We start from the raw sequence: 20,216 nt of genomic DNA, 5'->3' as shown, positions 1-20,216 counted from the left end.
ACCTTGCACATGGAATCCTAGGAATTTAACGAGGACTGCAGTAGGAGAACTAAAGGAGAAGCTCCATTAGCTAAGCAAGTACAATATCAGCCTGCTTGTTACATTACTCTAAAAAGTCTCAACTACAGTCAAATTCAAGAGGTTGTATCATAATTTAACAATAAAAAAGTAGCTGCAAGAGCCAGGCTGTGGCAGCAAGCCAATGTCATAATGCAGGGAATACAATTTATCTGCTGATTTCAATTAGAGTAACCATTGACTCAAATACTGTCACCTTTGAATTTTAGTTGTTTAAAAAAGAAAAAAAAAAAAAAATCAAATTAAACTATTTAGAGTGATTGACATGAGTTAGTGTCAATCTGCATAAATAATGAAAATGCATCTGAGAACCTGGTCAAGTTTATTTATCTTAAGGAAGGACATGGTAGAGACACCTGAACTGGAAGAGCCATGGTTACCGACTGTAATACAAAGTAATGATGTCATGCTAAAACTAGGTTCTCTGTGCAGTGCATCAGTGGTGGTGTAGGCCACACTGTAAAGACACTGTTGCCTGATGCTTTGTGACAGATTGAGGCCAACAGTGGGGCAGCTAGCATGTGGTCATTCTCATGCAGTGTCCCTCACACTCACACAAGCTGGGACATGTACAGCAACATGGGCAGTAACCATCACTAACACATTGAGCTACTTCATGCTTTTTTAATCGATTTATCTGAATTTCACACAATAACTAACCTTGATATGTCACAGTGGAGTTGAATCCTATCCCTGCCAGCAATCACAGGTGTGGCCCTTTTCCAGTTAGGTAATTAGTGCTAATTGGAAAGTGGCCACATGTATAAAAGGAACCAGTCATACTTTGTTTGTTGAAGGGAGTTAGTGGAGTGTTTTGTGTAGATGGTAGTGAAAAGTGAAAACTGATTTTTTGCATTTTTGCATATTTTTGACACTGAATGTTATCAGCAATTAAACCAAAATCTAATATTAGATAAAAGGGACCCTGAGTGAACAAATAACACAACATTTTGATACTTATTTCATTTATTTATTAAAGAAAGTTATGGAACACCCAATATCTCCATGTGAAAAAGTAATCGCCCCCTTAGACTCAGTAACTGGTTACGCTATCTTTAGCAGCAATAACTGCAACCAAACGTTCTCACAGCGCCATGGAGGAATTTTGGTCCACTCCTTCATGCAGAACTGCTTCAACACAATGACATTTGTGGGTTTTCGAGCATAAACTGCTGGTTTCAGGTCCTGCCACAACATCTCAATGATGTTTAGGTATGGACTTTGACAAGGCCATTCCAAAACATTAAATTTCTTGTTCTTCAACCATTCTGATGTAGACGTGCTTGTGTGTTTCAGATCATTGTCTTGCTGCATGATCCAGCTGCGCTTCAGCTTCAGCTCATGGACCAATGGTCTGACATTCTCCTGTAGAGTTCTCTGATACAGAGCAGAATTCATGGTTCCTTCAAAGATGGCAAATCATCCAGGTCCTGATGCAGCAAAGCATCCCCAAATGATGACACTACCACCACCATGCTTGACCGTTGTTGCAGTGTTTGGTTTTCGTCAGTCATAACGGGGCCCATGTTGGCCAAAAAGTTCCACTTTGGACTCATCTGCCCATAGAACATTGTTCCAGAACTCTTGAGGATCATCCAGGTGCTTTTTGGCAAATTTGAGACGAGCATTCATGTTCTTCTTAGTGAGCAGTGGTTTCCGCCTTGCTACTCTGCGGTGAATCCCATTTTTATCCAGTGTCTTTCTGATGGTGGAGTCATGGACACTGACATTAGCCAAGGTCGAGAGAGGTCTGCAGATCCGTGGATGTTGTTCTAGGGTTCTTTGTGACTTCCTGGACGATTTCATGCCTTGCTTTTGGAGAGATTTTGGCAGAACATCCACTCCTGGGAAGATTCACTACTGTCCCAAACTTTCTCCATTTGGACAATATGGCTCTGACTGTGGTTTGGTGGAGCCCCAGAGCCTTAGAAATGGCTTTGTAACCCTTTCCAGACTGATAGGCATCAACATCTTTTTTCTGGAGGTCTTCAGGAATTTCTTTTGATCGTAGCATGATGTACCTGTAGAATTTGTGTGCTGACAACTTCACTCTGATGGTAAGGGCTAAAGTTAGTCAGATATATATTGAGCAGGGCTGGCCCAAATCAGGCCTGATTGTTAACCAAAGTATTCAAACAGCTGACCCTAATTATCCCTTTAATTGGGTTGAGTTAAATAGGGGGGCAATAACCTTTTCACACCTTAAGATTGCATGTTTGATTACCTTGCACACCAAACAAATGAAAGAAGCACCAAACTTCGGTATCATTTTTTAATCTCAGACTCCCTATGTATACTACCACCTACAAAAGGATCTCACCAAATTCAATGTGAAAAATGTGCAAAAATGCAGAAAATCAGACAAGGTGCAAATACTTTTTCACGGCACTGTATATTGTATTGTTTTTGTAAACCTTTTGTTTTGGCCCTCATGCTCTGTTTATTTGTGTCTGTTTGTTTAATAAACATGCGCTTACACACTTCAGCTGCAGCTTTTCTTGTTTCTGAGTCTCTCTTCCTGCTAATAACATCTTGGGCACTATCCTGTCACAGTCGCTAATATAGAAGATAAGCTTTACACTGGCATATCACAAAATAATAATGAGCAATTCCTGCATGCTCCTGGCATCACTTCCAGCTGGCTTGAGCTCACTGGGCACCCTGCGGGACTACCAGAGCCAATATGTTGTTCCCTGTGGAATCTCCAGACAAGAACAGTAACTACGCACAACTGTACCTTTACCAGGTGAAATCCTCCAGGACCCACTCACTGTAAAAGATCTGAATTAGCACAAACAAACCCCCTTGGTAAGCTGTCGTGCTCTTTGGCCCTGTTCTCATAAAGAAAACGTGCTCGTCAACCCCCTATCACTGGCATTTACTGTACATAACACTATTTTAAATTATACATTAAAAGGTTGTATTTGGGTTGTAGCTAAAGGTTTGTGAATATTGCATGTTACTGTAAGGCCTAGGGTAACCTTCGGTTCCCGGGGATCAGTAGAGTGGACAAATGGATCAGGCCAGGTGCTTTATCATGCTTACAGTTTTGTTCAGGTTTTATTAAACAGCGACTCCAGTGTACAGATTCAGCAATAATTGAAAAACACAAAGTAATTGGCCAGCAGATAGTATATAAACTGTGGTACAATTACAGTAACAAAATAATTAGAGTAAGGGAAGCAGTCGGGCGCGATCTGCACTCCACCACGTCTTCCGCACAACAACCCTCCTCCTCCTTTTCTCTCAGCATTGTCTCTCATCTCTCTAGCTAAGGGAGTTGTTAAGGTACCAAATAATATACGTCCACTAACAAAATCAAACTAAATATTGTAATTCTTGCTAGCTTCATTATAACGGCTCACATCATGTTGACAGTTTTACAGTAATAATTTGATTAACTGTACAAATACATTTTACAAACACCCCTGGTGCCAAGTAGTGAAGCAATAGATATTTTACTATAGTATAGTGGTCCCAAATGCAATTTAAAACTTATCTATAAGCAGTATCTCTGAAGCAATTCCAGGGGCCACGCTAATGGCCCTGCAGACTAAATTGTCTAGAGGGTCTGTCTCTGAGTTCACTGAGAATGTTCACACCTCAAGGCACAAACTTCAAATGATCTAGACTTCACACCTCGGGGGCGATGACCACATGAAAGGTAAAGATCCTCCCAGGAGGACTGAGAGTGTAAATCCTGCACTGGGCAGAGTGAAGTGCACCGAAAGAGCTATTTATCTTAACTACCCTGAAATAGCTACAGTATTATCGGATCAATATTGTTGTATAATGGAAGATAATGAAGTACTTTTCTTTACCACCCATTAGAACAACACAATTCCCTTAGTGAACTTTTGGTTTTTCCCATTTTTATATTCACTTTGACCCAAAAGATTTCTGGCCGTGACACTGGCTAAAATTCTTGAAGATATTTTACTCTAATAGTCATGAGCACAGGTATAATTCTAATTTAATTAAACAAGTTGTTTAATTCTGTTTTGGTAACTTTATTGATCTCTCCCTTTTGAAGAAATTGCACTGTTTCGAGTGAAAAGCTTTGAGAATCTTACCATTATATATTAACCATTGTAGAAGCAGTGTCTTAGCAAGCATGTGATTTATATACTATGCTCAGCTCCTTTCATCTGTTCAGCCAGGCATGCATATCCAGTAATGGCATCTCTGCATCTCTTGGATTCAGGCTGGTCTGTTCAAGGGAGGCAGCCTTGCCATGGCACTTATTGATTTTGTTACTGCAAAGTGGGAAAAAAAAGGTTATGAGAAAATAGAAAAGGGGACCTTTGTTTTAAGGAGAAAATCCTGATTCATTGATTCTCCTTGGCCCTAAATCACTAAAATAAAATAAATGCATATCATGAATGGTACCTTTAAAAAAACGTAGGTAATCACGTTTAATCTGTCTTTCCTTAAACAAACTATGCAATAATTTATTGATCAACACAGAGAGGCACAATCTGTGCATGGAGTTGACCTTAAATTAAGTAATATTGCAAATACAGTATTCTGCTAGCGGGTGACACTGTTATTATTACGCACAGTTTTTTTTTTTTTTAATCAAAGGATATCAATAACACTTTAAATGTGTTTTTACATGTCTCTAGCCTTACCACAGAAGCATAAGGGTAAGCAGGTTTTAATGTTTGGTTAGGATTAGGGTTAGGGTTAGGGTTATTGCAGATACAGTATTGCGCCAGGGAATGGCACCATGGGCAGCCTCTACCAAAGGATATCAATAACACCTTAAATGTGGTTTTTCAACCAGGTTTTAATGTTGGGATTGATCTTAATTATGGCTCTCTGGAGTATAGTGCCCAGAAGGCTAAACTAAGATAATAAACAAATACTAAGCAATTATATTGTAAATTTTACTGTAATGCCTGCATATACTGGAGCTATAATCTGATAAGATTTCATAATTGTGTTATTATTATTTTATTGGCTAGCATTAACTCAGACTTCAGAAATAAGTCTTTAATCTACTCTGTTCCTCCTAGCATTACCACTAGATGCAAAGCCAATAACAAGCCTAGACTGAGGACTCCAGTGGGTGTCTAAGGCTTTATTTATTTCAAATGGTCTGCAAAGAAATTATGATGAATCATCTCATTTACGTGTTTCCTTAGGGGCATCACAGAAAGCAACAGTGCCATCCGATCAGTGCATATGAGTAAATAGTGACACAATGATTCAAATAAGATGACATAGTAGGGCTATAATAAACACACCTGTTATGCGGGCAATACACTGATTACATATACCTAAGGCAGGCAATTGAACTCATTGTCAAAGCACTTCGACATGCTGTAGACTTACGAACCATAAAAAGAACACACTGTTTGAGTAATCGCATTAAGAACCATTTCGAATGATTGCAAGGATCGTAAAATGCCACAGACTGACAAATTGTGTGTGTGTGTGTTTTACAGCAAGGATAAGACATGCTAGCCTGGGAGCCAACGACCCTTGAATGGAAGGAAATGGAAATTACTCTTTATTGCTGTTGTGATATAAGAATATTTCTAAATATTTCTAGATCCCTAAACAATACACCAAAAACCATTGTTAATAGATAATATATAATGTGCAATAAAAAATGGCTTTCTTTAACAGTCTTTTTTTTTGTTTTCTTATAGATACAGACATACAGAATAGCACATGTAATAAATACTACAGTGTCAACAAAAAAGATCAGAGCCTGCCGTATTATCTGGCTTACCATTTGTGATAAAATTGATTCGTGACACAGGGAGCGGGACATTGAAGCCACGCCCACGCCCCAAACTCCCATTCACAGTTTGGTCAAGCGTTTCGGGGTGTGGTTACAAGCAGGACATTTCCTTTAGACTGACATTCCAATATTCGACTGCAGTGATCACCAAAAGGCTGGGGATTAGGGGAGGGTATTCGGGTCTCTTACGTAGCATTAGGGCGGGGTTTATTTGAATAGAGGGAGGGCGTAGGGCGGTGTAAAGACTCACGACCACGCCTCCAGGGGCACGAATTTTTGGTTCAAGCATGCAGTGACTCTGGAGCAGAAGCAGCTAGTCTTACCAAACAAAACAAGCATGACCAAATTTGGGGGCTGTAATACCAGCGGCTCTGGAATTTATTAGTTTTAAAGGAGACGCCAGCAATTGCCCTCAGGGCCAAATCTCACTTTTTTGTTTTTGTTTGCCGTTAACACAACAAACAACAATCTGTTATCTTTACTTTTGTGGAGTACGACTATACGCATTCTTTGTGGATTACTGTCAGGTTTGCAAACTTGATTTGATTTCAGGTAGGATGTAGTATATATATATATATATATATATATATATATATATATATATATATATATATATATATATATATATATATATATATATATATGTATATATGTATATACACTGCTTAACGCTGTTTTTGAATCTTTGTAATTAACATGTGTTTCGAATTATTTGGTTTCTGGTGTTGTGTTTGCAGTGTTATTGTGCATTGCTAGCGCCTACGCTCCCCTAGTTGTACATCATTGACACATCAAATCAGTTTAATCGAACTGAGATGTAGCAGTCTGACTGCACATGTCTAGGTATTGCCAGGTACAGTATTACGAATCCGTTTTTGTCTTTTTTTAAAATCTGCGGGAGTGCTTCAGTGTGTATTTTTTGACTAACTGCGTCTTTCTTTGCGAACACAGACGTAATGTATGTTAGTTTGATTTGTCACCTGACTCTGCACCTAACTGTTTTACAACTTTGTTTTTACATTTCATGTTAATCTTACAATCTCTAGCCAGCCCCACTGTTAAGTACAGCTGTGTGTATCTAGTAATTTAGTACTATCTACTTCTAGTACCCAAAACCAATGCACACTACAGTTGTACAATGCTAAACATTTGTATTATTACACAGTACAGTATTAAATGTAAAGGTAGTAAAACAAACAAACAAACAAACAAACAAACAAACAAACAAACAAAAAAACCCCAGTAGATTCAATTTTCCATTGAACTAATAAAGGCATCAGGATAGCAGGGTAGGGGTTGCTTTGACATTGTAGTTAAACTTTTGACCACCCCATCGCTGAATTTATTTTGCTATTGATCAGAGGCAGCTCATGAAATTCTCTTGGTTTATTGATTTAGGTGGCAGAACACCCTGATTTAGCCGGTACAGCATTCGTTCACGAAGGCTGGGTTACTTATTAGTAACTCGGTATAGACAACGGAGTTTCTTGATTGGTTCTTGATAATCTTTTGAAATCCTGCCCTTTCTGTTGGTCTGGAGTAAATAGGAGCCAGGGAATTTTTTGAGTTGTTAAATGCTTGTTAAAAATACATTTCAATGAAAAGGTTCATGACTTGTGTGAAAATGTTTTCTGTGATCCTGAGAAATATGATACAGTACTGAGACCTATTATAATAAATACTTTGTATAGACAGGACTGGATTAGTTTGAATCCCATGGCATACGCTATTGGAGAAAAAAATACAATGATATAGTAGCTTAATGGATCTTTGAGTGGTAAAGATGTAAGGAAAGGTACACATAAATATGTTCATTTGTCTATCTCTTTGGCTATCTCTAATTTTCTGGTTTTCTTGGAATGAATCCTAAAGTCTGTAATGAATTTGAACACTGACTATCAGTCCACAGTTACTGTAGCATACACTATTAGCTTGTTGGAAACAGTACTCAATATACATGAAGTCTTCAGGATTAAAACTTTAGAAGGCATATTGAATGCAACTTGGATATCTTCCACTTTGTTTAGGCACTGTAACTGACGAGTCACACTAAGTAACTTACATCTAAGTTACTTGCATAAAGTACGTTGCATTAAGTATGGATTTCTACCACAAGAATCCTTTCCAGTTCTGGTTGCTGTAACTATGCAGTGTACTGTAAAAATAATGAAGGAATAAATGGACTCAAGGTAACACAACAATGCCTGAGCTGGGATTGAAATCCAGGGTTTCTTGGCTCCTACAGAAGTCCCACCGCTTATACTGTAGATCAGATTGCATATGTCTCTGCCTCCATTAAGCCCTACTTTGCCCTGGAGATATTTGACTTCCCAAACCCAGCTTGAGGACAGTGGCTCTTTGTGAAAACTCATGCATTCTAGAAAGGGAAGCGATAATTACCTGTGCATGCCAGTTTATATTTTATTAAAATAAGCAAACACACCATCAAACAAACCCTTGAGGTGATAGCATCTCACTTCAAGGGTGTCCCAGGAGACTACAGACACATTAATGTAAGGAAGCCTATTGTTGCAAACTGCATTCATCCAGGCACATAAACAGTAATTACACAAGAGATATAAAAAGCAATTCAGAAATGCACAGGGTTTAAATAATATTTTTATACCAATCTAGAGACAAGGAGAGTTAAATATTAGCTGAGCACTAATATCAGGAGATGCCTGGTGTTCTGTTGTATTCTTTGGATAAGGGGTGAAGGGTGTTTAGATCCAATGTAAATTCACAGTTTTGCAAATAAATCAGCTGGTTTCTAGAGTCAAGCTCTAGTGGGCTCAGTTAATGATTTACAGTGGTGAAAGTTGCGTGAGCCTTACATTTTTCAGCCGTTGCGAATTAGCAAGCTACTGCGATAATACGATGAAATTCTACATTTTTTACTTGGATGTATATAATCCTCAACATTGATAACTGACCGTTCTAGGTGCAGTCAGCAACCAATTTCCTTATTGAATATTGCAATGCGATAATCATTGCATTTAGGAAACTTTAGTTTTTTTAAAAACAAGAAGCAAAACAGTGTGTAGGCTCTTCATAAAAGTCTTCAAATACAACTGAAAACCTGTGCCTGTGATCTACCTTCATATACAGGCTGCAAATAGGGCACCAGGGCGATTAAGTGACCGCTCATGTAATTGAGGCTTGCAAAATAAAAGCCACGGTGATCAATAATCATTTGATTGATTTATTCTTTAATCTCTTAACTATTTTAATTTGCATTGTAAAGGACAAAATGTAAAAAAAGGAAACGAACAAAGAGCATTGACCTTTAATTATGCATTGTAAGTACTGTAGATTGATTTGAAAAAGTCATTGTTCTCCCATTCAAGTAATGACTTTGGTAGGTCTGACCCTGCTAATTTGTGGGGTTGGACAAAATCACTCAGAATCCATTGTGCACAGCCTGCATGCCACTCCATCCCTCCCTTCATTAGAACATAAGTACAAATATCATCCTGTAGTAGTTTGGCAATTACCTCCATCCCCTCCTCTCCCAGTAGAGGTCACTGTGGAGTTCAGACAAGACCTTGGAAGAGGACACTGGAAAGATCTCTGGTCATGGCATGTGTGAGGATTGAGCGGAATTTTGAAAAATGACTTGTGTTGTTTTAATCAAATGTAACGTAACTAACAAAGAGATCTTGGGAACCCAGCAGCACTGCATGCCAAAAACCTTGTTCCATTTGCTACCACAAGAAACACAGAGTAGTTGGATGGCTTCTTACATTAGGAATAGCACCAAACGCCAAAATTTGTGGTCAAAAAAGCATAGATTAACAAACAAGTTCACGTCTTTGAATGAAAGTAAATTAATAAAAACTGTAATATACTGTTGGATAATTACTACACAAATGATATAAGATTTAGCCTTCATGTAAAAGGTAGCTTGCAGTACATGTACAGGAGAAAAAGATCTAGCAGTCCCATCTGTTCCCACTAGCTACTCTAATCTCTGCTTCATGATGTTCATTTTAGGATAAAATAAAATGCAGAATGAAGTTTTTTCCTGTATGGCATTAATTAATGTTCAGGACACATGGCCCGCAGCTTGTTTCACTAGGGGGTTCTTGATGACCAGCAGCCAAGATCAGAATTAAAAAATCTGGCCTTGGAAATGTGGGAACCAGAAAAGCCAGGCTTGGCTCTGAAATCTGTATTGAACTGTTGGCTCAGATGAAGCTTGGAAGATCCACATCGAGCATAAAAAATGTGAACGTTATTTTCCAAATGATGCCACCAAAACAACTACAGCATTTGTAAGCATGGGGTATAGTGGCTGCTAGTATAGTTCTGACATTCAGGTAAAAAAAGGGATTTTTTATTTGACTACTGTACCACCTTTTTTATGACAGTACAATGTCAACTCTGTCAAGGTCTACAAAATGCTGCAATCAGATATTGATATTATGCAGGCCTATTATTTCACAATTTCACTGACATTCAATGACGTTCAGCAGCTTTATTATCAAATGGCAGCTGCAGTTTCTCCCAGCACTATTATTCAGTCTACAAATATGGCATTTTTACTCAATATAGCCGTTCCCCCTGATATTCCCGAGGGGGGAGAAGACCTTTTCTGTTGAATAGCAGCCATTAAAATCATGCTACATCAAATTCATTTATGTTACAGTATCCTAACAAAAAGACTAGGCTTTTACTTTTTGCATAAACATGAATATATCCCCTGATCTGACATGAAGGCAGCAGTTGGAGTTTGTTTGATCCTTGATCTCGTTTACATATTCCTAATCAGCTCGGATAATTCATTCCACCTATGCTAAACCTTCAATCTTTGTCAATGAGCATTACCAGACAGGAGAAAATGAAGCTATTCCATTTCTTCAGTGTGCTCGCAGCTGAATATATATGAGGTCTGTCTGCACGTATGTCTTATTTTTGTGTTAAAATTGTATTATTGTCACATTTAAAAAAAAAAAAAAAAAATGATGCTTTTTTTTTTTTTTTTTTTTAAAAGAGTGGTCTTTTACCCAATAATAGAAATACGAGTTCAATAGGCATTTTGTGTAAAATTACAAAAATAAACTGTATAGAAGTAGTATAAATGACACTTGTAACCTTCCTCTGCTGCATATTGTAGCCATAGCATAACTTTTTGATTCACAAGAGTGCCGTAGTGCCTAGCAGTTTTAATGATTGTGTGGTCTTATGTATCTACAGCTAAAACACACTGTTAAGGGAATTTAAACATACAGGACTCAGGTAGGTCTGCTTTCTTGTAGCAAAGCAAGGAGAACACAGATAGAAGACATTAATGAATTTGATGTTACTGTAAATAACAGATTACTATGGGGCACTGCAGGTTTAACAAAATCTTTGCCAATCTGAGGTTAACACAGCTTCTTCTGTAGCTTGGCAGTAGTCTTTGTATGCTCATTACTGTAGAAGTCCTGTTCCCGATGGCCAGAGTGAAGTTTTTTTAAAAAGATGATTCAGACAATTTACTAATTTATACATTGGTAAGATTCTTGTTAAGAGAAGGGTCAGTTTGTACTGCTGCCTGTTACAATGCATTACTGTGAATGGGAGCTGGCCAGATGGAGTACAGTTCCATTTAGCAACAAGGGGCACATTGTCTGCCTGCACTGTAGCGGTCTAATTCCATATGGATGAAAGACGGTGTCATTTTAAGAAGAGCAGAGACTGATCGATCATGTGAATTAGCTTCCGCTTGCTTGGCTTAGCTCTGCTGTCCTGCCAAATTGGAATTGACTGTTGTCCAGTGGTTTAAAAATGATTGGGAGCCTTGTTTCACGTACCGAGCTCATCTGCTGACTGAGTGTGAGACCCCAGGGAAAAGTTAGTCCAAGTCAATCAACCTGAGTCGACTATGCTTAAATGTAGCAATATGAGCACCCCCCCGCCCAGCCAGGGATAATAATAGCCTGTTTTTCTAAATGATGTCTGCTCAGCTATAGGAAATAAAAGGCAGTTTAAAGAGGCAGTTTTGTATAAACTGTTATATGGCTTGTTTTAGCTCAGTTAGCGCTAATCCTGAACTATCTAATGTAAAGTGAAGTAGTTCGAGATTACTGTTAGTCAGGGTCCTTGAAATCAGACGTTAGGGCATCAATAGCTCATTAATGTTTAACATTATTTATGAGTGTAGTGATACGCTAAAGCCATGAAACAAGCATGTGTTTATAGCTTCAGTTTAAATCGCATTGATCATTCAAGAAGCATTCAAGAAGATCATCACAATGCATGATCACGATTCACTGATATACTGCTGTTTACATCCTTAAAACAGATCCCCCAGTTGAGAAGGGAAATGCTCATTGCTGATTACTATTCAGGCCCATGTCTTGAAGGAGACACAACAAAATCCACTTAAAAGACGTGTCTGGCTTGGCTCGCTTGTAATTTGATAGGTTAGTAGGTAGCAGCCAGGGAAGATAACTTTTTATCAGGGTGATAGAAGGATCACTTAGTTAATGCAGTATTAAGATGTCTTTTTTCGAAATGTCACGCACCACAGTGACATTGTTAGATAACAGCTTGCTTGTGTTTGTATTCTATTTATTTCAGATATTTATTTTTCCACTTGTTATATCTGCTTGTTTTACAGGGGAAAAAATTGATTTAGTTGCATGTTCCATGATTGTCTTGTGAAATATGCTTGCTAGACATAGTTTAATATCAAAGTGTGTCGAATAACTTTTGTAATTTAAACCCTATTGTATTAATGCTCTGCAACTATAATAATATTTATAGCACCTTTCATAGTGGACCACCATCACAAAACGCTTTACAATATACAAGACTAGGGTCTGTGAACTATGCATCCGCTGCAGAGTCACTTGCAAGAACATCTCACCTGAAAGATGGAGCACAAGGAGTTTAAGTGACTTGCTCAGGGTCACACAGTGAGTCAGTGGCTGAGCTGGGATTTGAACCAGGGACCTCATGGTGATAAGCCTGTTTCTTTAACCACTGGATCACACAGCCTCCTATGGCGCTACAAAAGTATTATGAAGATGCCAGTATAGCTTCTCACCGTTCTGGAATGACCTCTTGGGGGCAGGGGCTGAAATAATTGCTCTCTCTTTCTGGTTCTCACAGAGCACTTTTCAAGTACTGTACAGTCACTGTTTTTGGTTCACATTGTTGCATCACATGTTCCCTTGCTGGGGAATTGAGAGTGGTTGCAGAGCCACAACAAGGTCTGTGGGGTTTTTAAACAAAGACTCTGGGGAGCTGCAGGAGGTGACGATTCACAGATTTGCTTTGTAACCTCTGCTCCCTTCAGCGAGACCACTAACATTGCATATTAAGCTAAATTTGTATTTTTTTTCATGCTATTCTGTTACAGGACTGAAAAAGTCTATCAATTGGTTTGTCAGTTAGCCAGAACATCCTGGTCAAATCAACATAAATAAATAATATTATATTATATTTTAACATTGCTAGATGTTAATTTGGTTCTTGCAGGCTGCAATGCTCTTTTAAAACAGGCAAAGCTAGGCACTTGCAGCATGTTCTTGCTGATTTCAAGGTATGGGTCAATTATCTACTAAATCAGCAAACCAGATTGCTAACACCGCCCTGTTAGTCTCTTCCTAACCATTTCATTTGTCTTTAGGCATTTTATATGCTGGCGATATCTAAAATCTAAGAAAAGACTGTAGTGCAGAGGGACAATAACGATATAATCATCAAATCCACAACCATATTTAAAAAAAATCATTTGAATGTCAGGAATAATCACACATACTTCCTCTTTGGTGATTAAAATCTTGGCTCTGGTGATTCCAGTTGTCCAGATTTCCTGGTTAAACTCCCAATTCTCCATGCTGCTGATGCAAGGGCCTGTCCAGTCCCATTAGTTCTGCACTTTAACTTGTTTATATGGCAGTGTTTATTTACTAGTGACTGGCAGCTCTCAGCATTGCTGAGTAAGGTAATCCATTGCTCTTTTAATCCCCTCGTTTTCAGTGGATTAAAGCAGCTCTATTTTTCCAATGAAATAGTGCTGTGCTTACCAATAGAAGTTTCAGATGATGGTGTGCAAAAGTGTTGAGAAATGTAGTTGCACTAGCCACATGTACCTGGCTGTAGTATAGCACATTATGCCTAAAGTTCTTTTATATTTCTCCACAGTGAAGCCCATAAAAATAAGCATGGGCTGTAATGCAAACTTCCAGGGACTGTCATTTGGGTCTTAACAGATACAAGGTAGTGTGTTAACACACTGAACCACAAGGCATCACAGCAGCTTGAATGTAGCAGAAAGAGAATGAGAGGAGTGACCAACTTGAAGACAAATACAGGAGAAAATATCTGAGATGGATGGTAAAAAAGAGAAGGAAATAAGTTTTTTGTTCTGGTCTTTTTCTTTTGTTTAAATACGAGCTTCTGTTTGTGCTCAAACATAAAGCGTGTAATTTGTCTCTCCTCCGATTACTGAGAACTGCGGTATGTATGCTCTGGAATTGCAGTGAAAACCCCAAAGTTGCTCATCTGTTATTTTTATATTCTGTTCGGCACACAAACTTGGGTAGCAGCTGCAGTCTGTGGATTCCATCCAGTTCTTAAGGCCATTGCACACTGGATCCGATAACACATCCAAATTTAACGTGGATCTAAACAGAAAAAAACATCATGTGCATTCCCTGTTGCACCTTGCACACTGAGTCTGTAATTGTCATGCAACGTCAATTTTGGAATTTCACATGTGTTTAAAAATACATTGACCAATGAAAAACGACTGGGAAAACGCATGGATTCATGCAGTTCCCTGAACAAAATGGAAAAACGAATTATGTGTGTCCAACAAAGATTAAAGACTTTGAAAAAAGAAAACATGATATGTGAATTATATGTATTATAAAACATGAAATTATGAACTGATAGCATTCATAACACATGGATTTTGTGCAGTATAGGTTTTTACAAGCATATATTTTTTTATGTGAAATGTAGTCGAGGAACTAAAGAAACAATGGCCTAACCTGGAGACACATCAGAGAAAGAAGCGTGACAGGGCAACCAAGAGCGGTCAGGGTTTAACAGTCTGAAAAGAGGGGCAGTATATGAAAGTGATGGAATTTCTGGCTCCATACACAGAGAGTAGAAGTCATTATTGTAAAGTATTGTAGTATTGGACACAAAACAGAGTTGCTTAAAGTAAACACTTGGTTTATTCTCACACAAATAAATCAAGCAAAATAACCAGTTTTAAACAATCCAGATTCTTTTAACAGTTCCTTCTTCTCCAGGCTAACCCTGAAGTCCTGCTCACAGACCCTTTTTCTAGGGGAGCTGGAGGGAGGCAGTGCCCTCCCCAGCCAATCCATATATGGTTGGAAGTACCCTGCCTGACAGTTGGTGAGGGAAAGTACAGGCAAATGGCGATGGGAAACTCCCCAGCCCAGAGATCCTGGAAAGTCCCTGCTAGAAGTGGGCAGCACCCGCCGTTACAATAGCTCATTGCTAGCTTCCCAAGTTTTATATATATATATAAAGTGTTTGAAAAATGTAATATTGGTCATATGGTTTCTGATGCTATGACAGCTGTGTTGTGCAAAATCATATGTTGTTGTTTTTTAATGTGTTGCGTGTTATCATTATTGTAGATCTTGTAGAAATGTAATAATTAGTAAACGTTTTAACTTCCATCAGCGTTTGCTAATCATTAAGTTTATATGACATTTAACTTTGTGTTCAGAGTTATGAAGAATTAACAACAGAATTGTATTAAAATACTGAAACGCTATATTTACTGCAAAGCCTCCACTGCACACCAGCACTCTGAAGTACAATATTAACGCATCTAGTGTGCAATGGATTGCCGCACAACTTCTTCAGATGCCAGATGACGGAACAGATCCAGTGTGCAATGGACTTTACTCTGTTGTAATTGGGTTGTTTTTGCTGTTGGAATAAGTTTCAAGGCAAACAAAATGCTAGTGTAGACAAATCCTAGATGATTATAATTCTAGACAGTTTTCCTATCATTTGATTTTTATAGGATTCTATTAAGTATTTCAAGTTTCAGTATCCTGTTATCAATTCCAATTTCATAAGCATCCATAAGTCCTTGTTGACGGTTTACAAGAAGGGTGGCCAAAGTTGGCCATTCCACTCCTCGTCTTTGTTCCAAACCTGTTCTAAGTTGTCTAATTGAACCAATTAAAACTCTATCCAGACCCTAGAGTAAATAATTCATATAATTGTATCCATTAAACCTGGAGTGGAATGGCTCTTCATTGGACACCCTTGGTTTACAGCATTCTTCCACACCATGCCCTGTGAAATCAGCGTCATCAGAACCTCGATATTGTTCACTGTCCAGTTTATTTACACCTTGTGCCATCTGAAGGCACCCACGATGGCTACTCTTTGACTTCAAGCCTTCTTCATGCTCCGCTTTCATGCGATATACTGGATGCTTGTGAGTCTACTGGGAAGTACCTGCATCAGTTAGATGTTACAAATACCTTGGCCCTGTTACTGTACATTTTACAGGAAATATCTTCAGATTTGATCATTTCACCATGGGTCACTTTATGTAAACCGGACAATAATATTGGGTTAATGTTATTTTATTTAGTCTTACCCACATACCAGAATGCTTAGAGAATTGCCGAAGTGAAGCCTCGGGGGGGGGGGGGGGGACGACAAAATCCAGAAGCTCTTGTATGTGAATAAACTTACAAAAAATAACCCATGAACACCATTGTATTATGTATCCAAAGTAAAAAGATGAGAGAATAGTATTTTGCAATGTGAGCAGTAAATGGTGTAGTGTGAGATGTAGCGGCTGAATCTGAGTCCTCCATTGCATGAGGCAGGCCTGGCATTGTGGTCGGGTTTTAGGAGACCTGGCCCATCCAGTTTAGATCCAGCGCCCCTCAGTTTCAGATTCTAAATTGATGTAAAAAATCTATGAGAAATCATTAATCAAGTCAAAGTAAAGCACAATAATAATATTACTTAAAAACACGTTTGTTTGAGTCTGTGTGGTTGGTCGTTTTTTGCATGTCTGCTCTTAATGTTTTTTTTTGGATGCGTTTGTAAGTGGCCTATTGCTTTGTTTGTTTGAAAGCCTACAGTGTTAGAAATGTTATCATCTTGTCTCAAATGTTCAGGTCACCACTGTACATGCATATATGGATAAGAGTAGGAAAGTCCTTGGGTGCTAGCATCGTAAACAGGAAATATAAATTAAAAATGGATACTGCCGAACTTTCAGGATGTCTGTTGCTGACATTTTAAGGTTGTTTATCGAGAAGTGCCAAAGGAAACATCCCATTTTTAATCGGATCAAACCTAGGTTACTTTTCCTGTTAAGTCAGGTTCTTGCAATCTGAGAAACCTGGTTTCTGCCAAATCTGATGTGATTCATCCTAACCATCAACCCAATCATAAATTGGAATTGTGGAATTGTGGAATTGTGACAGGGTAATGTCACGGCCAAGCTGTTTATTACAAAGACAGTACAGACAAAAACACATTTACCAAAATAAAAGGTCTACAAAAGCTTAGAAACAGAAACACAGCACAGCAACACATACCTCCACCTGTATCACAAAAATTTAATTATCATATTAACACCTTTGATACACCCGTTATACACCTGTGACTATCTGGAGCCTAATTATTCATTAATGATTTATTCAATTCATTTCTCCAGCCACATTCCCATGTGTTACCCCCCCACCACACACACCTTATACCGGCTGGGCTTTCATCCTGCCACGGGAATTTATATATAAATATCATCTCTATAAAGGTATGTAAAATATCTTGTAAAGACACCTAGTATTTTTTTTAAGTGTGTGATTTAAGTTTTATCATCTTTTAAATGTGATAAGTTTCTTTTTTTTCTAAAGGTGGCATGTTCACACTGCACCTACACAATAAAAATGTATTGCCTCCCAGGCTTCCTTTCATCAGTGACCTATTAAAGAAGCTGGCTTCCTGCCTGGCACTCGAACATCAAATAGCCGCCTAGGGACTGATCAGGGCCTTATTAAATCCCACCATTGTTCTCTGGCTAGCTGGGGGCTCCATTAATGAAATCTACCCAGCCAGGATTGCTGCCTTCCCTCAAAGCATGCATAGCAGGGCTTGTAAAGCTTCAGAATAAAAGACATATTCCTATCTGCACTTCTGGGTAATTAGGGGAAGAGGAAGCTTTATAGAAATTCAGTGCTTATGAATATTGTGTGCATTGTATTTGTCACACTCTCCACCAGGCCTCATGATGGTGTATATACTGTATTTGTAAAATGTTATGTAATAAACAGAGCATTCAGAGGGGTCAATGGGAGGTTAGAACAAGTTTTGGAGAAGATTATAGTTATCATGCTCAACATGTAGTGTGACAGACAGACAGATACAAGCAATGCATAAGGTTCCACATTTTGAATCAGGACCCCAACAAGCAAGTTCTCCACTAGGCTCCACCAATGAGCACACCCTTGACCAGATGGACCAGCCGTGCTATATGGTCCTCATTCTCTGTTACGAAATTCTGTGGTAGTTTTGAGAATTATAACCATTAAACTAATTGCCTACAGTAAGCAGCATTCAAACCCAGACTCCTACTAAGACTTTGATTGACTGGGTATCTGCACACTTTCTTCAGCCTGCGAGTGTAAACTCCATACAGCTGTGAAGATTTCCATTCATGATAGCTTGTCGGCTTGCCTTTATACTGTAGTTCTAACCCCAGTTGCAAGGCGACTGTCACTGGAAAGAATACTAAGTATTTCTACTAATGCTGCATTGTAATCAAGACATTTGCACTATGACATGTGGTTGGGGGGAATTTTATTGGGACATAGATTAAAACCAGGATCAGATACATACCCGTGGGTATTTTTAGAAAATTTCCAGCTGCAGTATTTTCATGATTATGTACTGGGAAAACACAAACTGTTTTTGATCCTCAGGCCCTCCTACAAATTTGCATTTGTGGAATCTGATCCCTGCAACAATGCAAACAAGCTTAGTTTCAGAGCTTAAAAATATAGCTTTTTACATGTTATTTTTAGGAATACATTTCTCAAAACCTCCCACTGGCAAATATCTTTCAAGCTAGCGTAGCTAATCTTCTGGAGCTTTTAGTTCAAATGCACTGAAGCAACATCTCATTACAGTTTGTGGGGTACTATACTACAATGTGTTTGGTGGTGTGACAAAGATAATGGACTCTGCAGTATGAATGCACTCTGCAGAAACTCCACTTCAAAGAACAATACTGGAGATTAAGCACTCCTCGGGGTATTAACACAGATTAAAGTTCTAAATTTATATAACTTGGTTTAAAAACAATACTTGCTGCCCTTGCCACTTCTTTGGATCGGTGCATTTGTAAGACTGTTCGGTTAAGCAAACACGCTCTTCTCTTTAGGAAAACCCTCTTTCAAAAGCCTAGGAATGTAGTGAAACTAATGGACGCAGACGAGACCGGAATCATAACATACTAGAGTTTGTTCAAATTGAAGATATCCTGAAGCTGCAGAACTGGTTTGATATTTGTAAGGTTTCTTCTGTACAGTACTTTCTATTTGTAGTCAGAACCATAATGAAGGTAGTCTCTTACATTACTTTAAAACTTTTAAAGCCATAGCGTTTGATGATCTGCCACTTATCCCACATGTACATTGGCAGGCTTTAAAATTATTCAATCTAAGTTTGTTTCCATTGGCTGCAGACAAGATTAAACCAGTTTACATTTCACGAAACCTCTGTCAAACCAACATCCCAGTTAGCATTGGACGCTGGTAGAGAAATCAATTTCTCAGAATTCCTTTGATTGAACTAATGATAATCCTTCTGCAGATGATGGATAGAGAAGAGTGTCAAATCAGAAAAGAATACATGTCAAGGCCCTTTGACCTTTGTTGTTAACATCTGCTGGCAGATTAAATTGTAGACCAGATGAAACAGGTGGCAGTCCTAATTTGATAACGGAGCAGGATCAGATTGAGTTTTAAGGCTCGGTTTCAGAACACAGATGGAAATGGAGCGGGAGCTTCTGGCACAATTGCTTATCTAGTCTAGAGTCCTGCGCGGCTCCCATTTTTACGACCTGTTTTGAACTCGGACCTGCTACTGCAGGACCTGACCTGAACACGCAACCCACTGCAGCATCGTCTTCTTACCCATGACCTGACACGTTTTAATAAGACCTGCAACCAGACCCGAACCCATAAGTATTTGTCCTTTACCTACTGCCTGCACCGACTGACTCTCTCACACTCACATTCACACACGGATATATCTACCATTCTCCACAGATTGAGTTTATACAATAGGCTATACAGCTTGGTAGCTCACTTGAGTGGTCTGGATATATTTTAACATTGTAACATATTAACTATCAACTTTATTATAAAAT

General features: G+C 38.6%; 1 protein-coding gene across 3 annotated transcripts in view; it reads left to right on the top strand.

Moving 5' to 3' along the window:
- The first annotated feature begins 6,127 nt into the window (after positions 1 to 6,127).
- The window catches only part of LOC121330284 (tetraspanin-18-like), a 45,007-nt gene continuing 30,918 nt past the window's right edge, over positions 6,128 to 20,216 (top strand). For 2 of the 3 annotated variants that reach the window (XM_041276676.1, XM_041276677.1), the window contains exon 1: positions 6,128 to 6,382. The gene's annotated coding sequence lies outside the window, so the exon portion shown is untranslated. The remainder of the gene's footprint in view (positions 6,383 to 20,216) is intronic. The other variant, XM_041276679.1, reaches the window with a different exon arrangement.

This window comes from Polyodon spathula, chromosome 17 (genome assembly GCF_017654505.1).
Source record: "Polyodon spathula isolate WHYD16114869_AA chromosome 17, ASM1765450v1, whole genome shotgun sequence".
NCBI lineage: Eukaryota > Metazoa > Chordata > Actinopteri > Acipenseriformes > Polyodontidae > Polyodon > Polyodon spathula.
The sequence above is the reverse complement of the archived record's forward strand: the minus strand, read 5'-3'. Positions and strand labels throughout refer to the sequence as shown.